The sequence below is a fragment of the Chironomus tepperi genome, unplaced genomic scaffold (genome assembly GCF_022539635.2).
Source record: "Chironomus tepperi strain 1889 unplaced genomic scaffold, CSIRO-AGI_Ctep_v1 contig_188, whole genome shotgun sequence".
Taxonomy (NCBI): Eukaryota; Metazoa; Arthropoda; class Insecta; order Diptera; family Chironomidae; genus Chironomus; species Chironomus tepperi.
In genome coordinates, this window is record NW_027226310.1 from 181,457 (window position 1) to 189,740 (window position 8,284).

An 8,284-nucleotide genomic window follows, 5' to 3' on the forward strand; every position below is an offset into this window, starting at 1 on the left:
GTACTGTACTTTTGGAGAGTCTGACCCTTAGATTAAGTCTCCCTATTTTTCCAAATCCCCTCGGTTTGACCCCCAAAAGCTTTCTGAGACGTAGTCCTAAATTAGACGTAATTTTGTCAATTAACTGATGGCCAAATGGCTCCTAAATCAGCTGTCACGATGACATGAAGGTCATTTTACTTCATTTTCTTGTTTTTTCTTCAACTTGTTGAGATTGCGACAATCCAGTGACTTTTTTGTGCATCTGGTGATAATTCAACTGATACTCTTAATAAAGTAGGCCTACTTAGCTCTCATAATATCAATTTTCACACACAAATCAAACTTTGACACACATCTGTCAAGATCACACTAGTTTACTCTTACTATCTCTTACTTAATAAACTTACTCAATAAATAATAAACATAAATAGTTCAAGTTCAATGTCATTTCCAATGTTAATACATTTTATTAATTTTCACACATTCAATTGCTTCAATTCATTTACATTTGAGTAACAGATTTGATAAGGATTTGGTACTAAATTCAGTGATCCTGGTTGAATATTATAAGCTGGATTTATTGCCGGTTGACTCATTTTTGATGATTCAGGATTCATGTCTTGCATTATTGGTGCTGTTGGTTGAGGTGTATTGAGCTTTTTGTTGACTATTGACATAAGTTGGGCAACTGAAAATTAGACACACATTTCAATTAATTGGAACCGAATCAAATAGCAAAAATCGGTTAATTGATCCAAAATTCTGCAACATGCCGAAGTAACTATAAACTAGTGCCTAATTCGACCTAAATCCGGCAGCATACCAGCGTCACACCAGCCTAGTGCCGAATTTTGGATCTACTTCTGCAATTTTTTACTTACAATTCCTTTCAGATGACTTTCTAATTTTTGCTAATCCAAATAGTAAAATACCCAACACCAGCAACTGTCCAAAAACAAGAACTAGTAAAGTAAGCTGCTCAAAAGTTGTAAAATCAAACATTTTTAATTTAAATAATTTAAACAAAATTCCACTACTGATCCTTAATGTTTAAAATACTTTTGTATACTGATTAGACATTTGCTCTTTTGAATGTAATTTATTAATCTTCTACTTATCAGTCTCTTTTATAAATAATTAATAAATAATGTTTTGAAGGGCTCAGCTTGGGCTCAGCTTAATGAGCGGGAGGTGCTGCTATTGATAATCAATAGTATTACATCGTTTGTAGCTGTCTGTGATGGGTAATCTGTGTGCCGCCAAAAAATTTAAGAAATGCTTGAGAAATGCCAAAAACCTTATGCCAATTAGGTGTGCCTTAAAAAATAAAAGGTTGCCCACCCCTGGTTAAGACCTTCAGTTTATAGTGAGATTCGACCTACTTCCGAGCTCTGCACATTTTTAGGACACAAGTTCGACATAAGATTCTGCAATAAAATCATTCAAATCCACAAGTATATCTCTTAGGATGCACCTATCAATGGAGATACAGTATGTGCCAAAAACCTCAAAACTTCAACAATACACGAACTCAGCTTCTAATCTAGAATGGGGAAATTGAAGAAGAGCTTCAAAAATTAGACATAACCTGGGATTGAAGATAGGACCAAGCGTCAGACACTCCAACGTACTTACTGTACTTTTCACTCAAGAACACACTTTTATATAGATTCAATAAGTACAGGAGGTAAAGTACTTTACTTATGAAGTGTCTGACCCTTGCTTTGGAACTTCGGCTTACGCTCTACCTTTTAGACCATTGGTGCCAATTCAACCTTATTACAGATAAAGACAGTATTGAAAATTACCAGCTGTAGATGCCATCTGAGAGAAGCCATAGATCAAAATTTATCTGTGCGACCACTAAAGTTTTCCGAAGCTTCGGTCTCGAAAAATGCCCAAGACCGGGATCGAGACTAAGGTCGAACTTTTCGGGTAAAATGCCCATGCATCTCGATCTCGACATTGGGAATCCTTAACGACAATTGAAGTAGTTAAGTAAATAAAAACGGATTACGTAAGACATTCATATTGAATGACGTAGCAAGGGTAAATCACGATTTAAAAGAACCATATTAGGTTGTCAGTTCCAGCTTAAGCAATCCAAAAATTCATTTTGTTTTTCTTAAATAATTAATTTATTCCTTATCAATAATTTTTATTCTCATAATCTACTTATTTAATGAGGATTTCCCCCAGTCTCTGTGACTATAATTGCATGCTTATCAAGTATTATGTTGTTGTTGCCATTAATATTGTTGTTGCTGTCATTAATCGGTATTTTTAATTCTGTTTCGACAACTGCCGATGTGTCTGTGTCTGAATCTGACTCTATATCAACAAGATCCACTGAAAGTATTAAAAGAAAAAATTTAATTCGATTTAAATTTTGATGTTTGCAGGTCAAGGCTTGTTGTGGATTATGAAATTATTCATTCAAAATAAAGATGTTTTATTTTGGCGATAGCGTGGATGAGGAATTGAATAAACAAACTTGACGGCAATTCGTGTTGATTTGATTTTAAAATTTGTTTGTTTATCTGATTGATAGGTAATTGTTTTTGAAGTTTGATGAAATTTCTTTTTGGGAGCTGTTCTTAAATTACGTCACTATATGAAGATTTTGAGTAGAATTGGGATTTTTGGATTATTTGAGTGTACGTTATATACAAAAGTACGTTATAACTAGATATAGACAAGTTAATGTACACTTAAGTATGACCGAGAGGCTTTAAGTGCCTACCCTAGCAAGTACATGGTGTAGAAAATATTGAAAATTAAGCCTCAGGCAAGCGTGAACCTAACCTCAGGCAAGATTCGATTTTATCCGTTCACAAATCTGAATTAAGTCCAGCTTGAGCCGAATTTTCATTCTTTTCTCCATTATGTGTCTTCCGGGCTAATTCCGATGTATTTCTGACCACTCGATCTAGCACTGTATAGCACAAGTCTGTTAATCCATATATAATCAGGCTGATATGACCCCGGCATGGTGCCAGATTCAGTTTAAGTTCGGAAGGTGCCAGATTTTCGATCGATCAACCGATTAACGCTATCCAGTTAGCAAACACAATTTTAGTTTTTCATGACTTTCTTCATATAGCAAAACCTATCCATATACCATATACCACTATAGCAAAAGTCAGCAAGCCCCAAACACAGAGGCACAATGTTCCATTTTAGAACAGTTGACTGAGTTATATTACCGAATAGAATAATCATATTCTAAATAATCGTTTTATTGAACTACTAATTAATCCAGCTTAACAACCCTTAAAAAGCAAAGAGCATACTCTCGTAAACGTTGTTCTCAGCTTAATTTACTCTGTAGAGCTCGCTCTTTGCGTGCTAGGAAACCCTGAGCTTATCAGTCAATTTGGAAATGTCCAGACAGTTCTGTGAACTGTTTGTCAAGGGCGCGGAACTAATTAATTACATTTTGATAATTTCTGATCATTTGTGAGGTCATTTTTGTCATTTCCACACTTTCGCGAATAATCTCATCCCCAAATCTTCAATTTGTCTTTCAAAAATCCCATTTACTCACAAAAATTTTAATACTTACATTCGACTTTAGTCTCATTATCACTACCCGAATAGAAGAAGTAACCTATGAGCTTAAAACAAATACATGGAACAGACACAAACATGAAAATGATTGCGATATAAGCAACAATCATCTCCATTTTCCAAGACTAATTTTCATCAGGAAGTAAAAGTTGAAAATCCTAAAATAGAAATGGCTTTTAAAATGGAATTAAAATTAAGAAAATGGAAGTAAATTACCTGAGTGAGTCCACAAAAATTGAAAATCAATTTTCGAATGATGAAGATTGAAACTGGATGAGCATTAAGACTCATTTTGAGAGTTTTGAGTATTCTTGAGATAATTTTGATTTTTGAGACCTAAAATTGAGTCACGATACATAATTGTAATGGAAGTAAGAGCATCAATCCTTATTAAAAGTCATAAATAATTTTCCAATTTAATTCCTTCATAAATCTTATCAATTTCACCATCTGCAAGCCAATTTCCCTCAATTAACTACAATATCACTTCCTGTCCGTGAATAATTCAATTAGCACCAAACTTGACTGAGCAAAAATTTCATTAACTTCTCTTCTGTACCCCAAAATAGATTCTCTTTATTAAAAAATTCTCAAATTTGTCACGGTAAATTGTCGTCAAGTGTTTTGAGTTCATCTCATAAAGTTTGTGTCTCTTCTCATTTTTCATCTGATTTTACAAATTATTTAATATTAGCTAGTAATAACATGACAATGATGATCATGATGATGTGCAAGTAAGTAAATATGTATGCAGTTAGGGGAAGAATCGCTATGAAATTGGTAATAAAATTATGTGGTGTTCATTCATGTGGAAGGTCATTAATTTTAAAGGATTTTTTGGTGATTTTTTTTTATTTGAGTAATATGTATTAAAAATTAAGGCAAAAGTAAGTCCAGACAATATAAATTTAAAAAGGGAACATTTGTTGATATATGAATAGTAAATAGTGAGGCTAAAGTGCCTTGATACCTCAGTTGGCAAGTTGAGCGTCAGGGAAGTCAGTGTTGTATTTGGACATTTAACCTCGATCAGTCTAGTAAGATTTCAGATGTTTAGATACTTCAGCTTCCTAAATACTCAATATTTTAAGGTGTAAAACTAAAAGTTGGGCAGTGTAAGATTTTGGAATGGGTCAAGAATGAGTTAGCTAACAGTCGAGAAATATTCGAGAGAACGGGATTTTACTAGAATGCAACTAGATATGCTGTTGATGATTGAATAATTGGAACAAGATCTGCTATGGACAAATTTAAACATCGAGAAAGTTCTCCTCGAGGGGCATATGCCGCGAATACATAAACCGAGTTGGTATGACTAGAAACAGCGACAAAAGAACTCGAATCCGACTAAACGCTTCTTTGAATGGAAGGCCGCCGCTCTAGCCAATATAACACTGCTGCTTTTTCGCAGCCCATTCATGCAAATCCAAAGTAATATCCTATATACTCATGAAAGTACAACTCTCAGAAATAATATCTTAGAAACTCTTTTGAATATTTACTAAAAATCCCCAATTGAATCAATAAACCATCATTTCCCGCAATCTTCATCATCATCAACATAATATTCCATACTCAAGAATATCATTACTTCCAAATCACTTCTCAAACTTACAATTTTTTTTATTACCATTTATTTGTTTATCCAAAATTAAACAAATTCTAAGAAGTACAAAAGTTGAAAAATCCAAAAAGTAAATAAATAAAAGAACAACAATCCACACAATTCACATGAAAAAATACAACAAATAAAAGGCACAAAAGCACTAAAAAATTAAATGCATTTAAAGGTTAACATTATACGATATATTCCAATGGTGAGCAACCTGTGTGCTGCGGAATTTTGTTATGTCGGTGCATTCGAATGTCGGCGCACTTGAATGTCGGCGCACTTGAATGTCGGCACATTCGAATGTCGACGCACTCGAATGTCGGCGCACTCGAATGACAGCCCATTTGAATGTCGACGCACTCGAATGTCAATGCACTCGAATGTAGGCGCATTTGAATGTCGACGCACTCGAATGTCGGCGCACTCGAATGTCGACACACTCGTATGCCAGCGCAATCGAATGGCGGCGCACTCGAATGTCGGCGCACTCGAATGTCGACACACTCGTATGCCGGCGCACTCGTATGTCAGTGGCAAAAGGTTGCCCACCACTGCTATAGTCAGTGAGAAAATGAACAGCAGCTGCAAATGTTCATATAAATATTATTTCTTTTAAACAATCGTTTTCGGTAGGCTAATGACTTTCACAGAATGAACATAATAATAGTAATGAAAAGATCTAACTTTAATAGATTTTTGATGGGTTATTAGATAGATTCCTAATGTTTATTCGGAAAGGATACGATCGGAAATTGATAGTTTGATTGAACTTACACAAATTTATGTTGTATTGCAACACCTTTTTTTTTCGATAAAATAAGGATACCCGAAAGGTCTTTACATGCCGCATCATCAAATAAAAGAGGAATTAATTTCATTTCTCACTCTCGGCGCCTTTAAAACATTCCCGAAATTTTGAACCCTTTCAGTTTGTGTTTTGTACAAAGAATTACATCATGCTTATCGATTATGATCTTTTTTGACCTCACCATGCGCATGTAAGGATGAAATATTGTTTGAGGCATCAATTGCATTATTTTAAGCACATTGGCGCCATAATTATTTTTTTTGGGAATATGATATAGTCATGCTTGCTTTTTTGAGGTATGTTTTGTGGTGTAGACGTACGTTAATTCAGAACATTTTTAGGGGATTTAATTTTGGAATTGGAAGTGTTTTTTGAGTTTTTGGGGCGTGATTATGCAGTCAAGTTTCTTGTTTTCTACAAAATTTTAATGCAAATTAGCTGATTTTAAATACAAAAAGTACTTAGATGCATACTAAATAATTGCTATTGGCATATGCCATTATAAGCATTTACACACGTCTTAAGACGTGCTATAGCATAAGGAAGATGACATGATAGTAAAGTACATAGTTTCTTTCGTATTTACAATTATGAGCTCTCAAATAGATATGGGATGATTTATGACTTTTCACTTTTTCCAATCATGCACATTGACAGTTTCTCTTTGAAACTACAGCTTAAATTCAAGTTAACCCCAATCAGCTTTTTAAAAGCGTGGAAAAGTCGGAAGAAAGTTATCCCAGTTCAAAATATGACCAAATGTGACTCTAAGACAGAGTCACGTCGGTTTGAGGAAGCTGTCTTTTTCCCGATAGTTAGATGAAAACGTTTGGTAAACGATCGGGAATTTTAGGACTCTGGATTGATCCCCGTTTAAGACAAGTTGTTCGTAAAATGTACTTTTTCAGTTTTATTCTAAAATTTGACTCCTAATTGCTTGTAGTTGATAATATATTATTTCTAAAGGTTTGGAAGATTTGGACACACTTACTTCGTTTGCCATACAGATCAGTTGTGATCCACGACCTACCTCAGATGTCGCCTAAAATCAGCTCTATTGTTGACTACCGTTTTCCCATTTCCGATTCCAAATGCAATACTATCTCGATCGACTGCTTCTTTCTGTGAGTTCTTTGGACATCCACGTGAATTTTTGCTCTCTACAAATGGTACAATTAATGCGTTATTAAGCATTTAGATCCTTAAATCAGTTAACAATGTCCATGATAATAACAAGATTTACTTTAATATACTACTTTATGAAATCATAACTGAAATATTCGAATAATTAGAATAACGATAGTCTGCCTATAAGACCATAATTACTTTACCTTCTACAGTTCTTCTAATACCATGTCCTGCTAATCGAAGCCTGTTTACGTTAACTTGGTTTTCAATGTCACCGTCCCTAAAGAGCTGATACATTTAAATGTTGCTCTTGCTCTTAAAAATTACTCTGAGCATCTTCCACTCAAAAACGCTAATATGCTGTTCGTCACAGCAGTCATGTCCCATCACTTTGATCAATAAATCGCAATCGAGTGAATTACTGTCTTATACATTGTAATTTTAAAGTGAACAGTCTGCGATGGGCTTGACATGCTATTAGACGGCCGGTGGAAACTCCATTAAATAAGGTCTTCAAAGCTGGACTTTCTGGGCGGTAGAAGAGCTCGTGGACGTCCAAAGAACTCTTGGAAGGAAGCTGTCGATAGAGATAGTATTGCACTTGGTATCGGAAATTGGCAAGTCAAAGCCAGTGATAGAGCCAGCTTCAGGCGACTCCTGTCGGAGGTCAAGGATCACAGCTGATCTGAATTTTGGCTATTTTCGATATTTTCCTTAACGAAAATTTGAATTTAAATCATTTAAATAACACAATTTTAAAACGATACCCAAAATTTAAAAGAATGCTCAAAAATTAATTTAAAAAGCGCGGCAATTCCACTAAACAGAATGGTCACCATACAAAATTCATTAATTACTTTTGTTATTACAACAGCTCACGACCATTCATTTCTCAAAAAAAAATATCCATGACTAAAAAATATATTTCCACGTGTCTCTTATTTCCTTCCAAAAAAGAGATAGAGAACAGTTACTTCCTAATTCATTATATCAACTGAAGTTTGCCCATTCATCATTTCACCATTAGGAATTTCTTTAATTAAAGCATATCTTATTAGAATTTTGTTACTTTTGTATTGTAATGCTGACCATTTTTTTTTTGTGTTGTTTTCTGTTCCAATTTAAGGGGGGAAATGGAAGAAGAGTTGAAATAAAAAACTGCCGCACTGGGCAGAACAAATATT

At 34.5% G+C, this 8,284-nt stretch overlaps 2 long non-coding RNA genes across 2 annotated transcripts; both read right to left on the reverse strand.

Annotated features, from left to right (window-relative positions):
• Window positions 1–413: 413 nt before the first annotated feature.
• Window positions 414–1,018, reverse strand: LOC139089657 (uncharacterized). Its single transcript, XR_011544318.1, has 2 exons — window positions 864–1,018; window positions 414–670 (listed from the first exon to the last, which is right to left on the reverse strand). It is a non-coding gene; the product is annotated as an uncharacterized lncRNA (long non-coding RNA).
• A 1,078-nt stretch (window positions 1,019–2,096) lies between these two features.
• LOC139089653 (uncharacterized) lies at window positions 2,097–4,172 on the reverse strand. Its single transcript, XR_011544317.1, has 3 exons — window positions 3,769–4,172; window positions 3,548–3,710; window positions 2,097–2,331 (listed from the first exon to the last, which is right to left on the reverse strand). It is a non-coding gene; the product is annotated as an uncharacterized lncRNA (long non-coding RNA).
• Window positions 4,173–8,284: the final 4,112 nt, after the last annotated feature.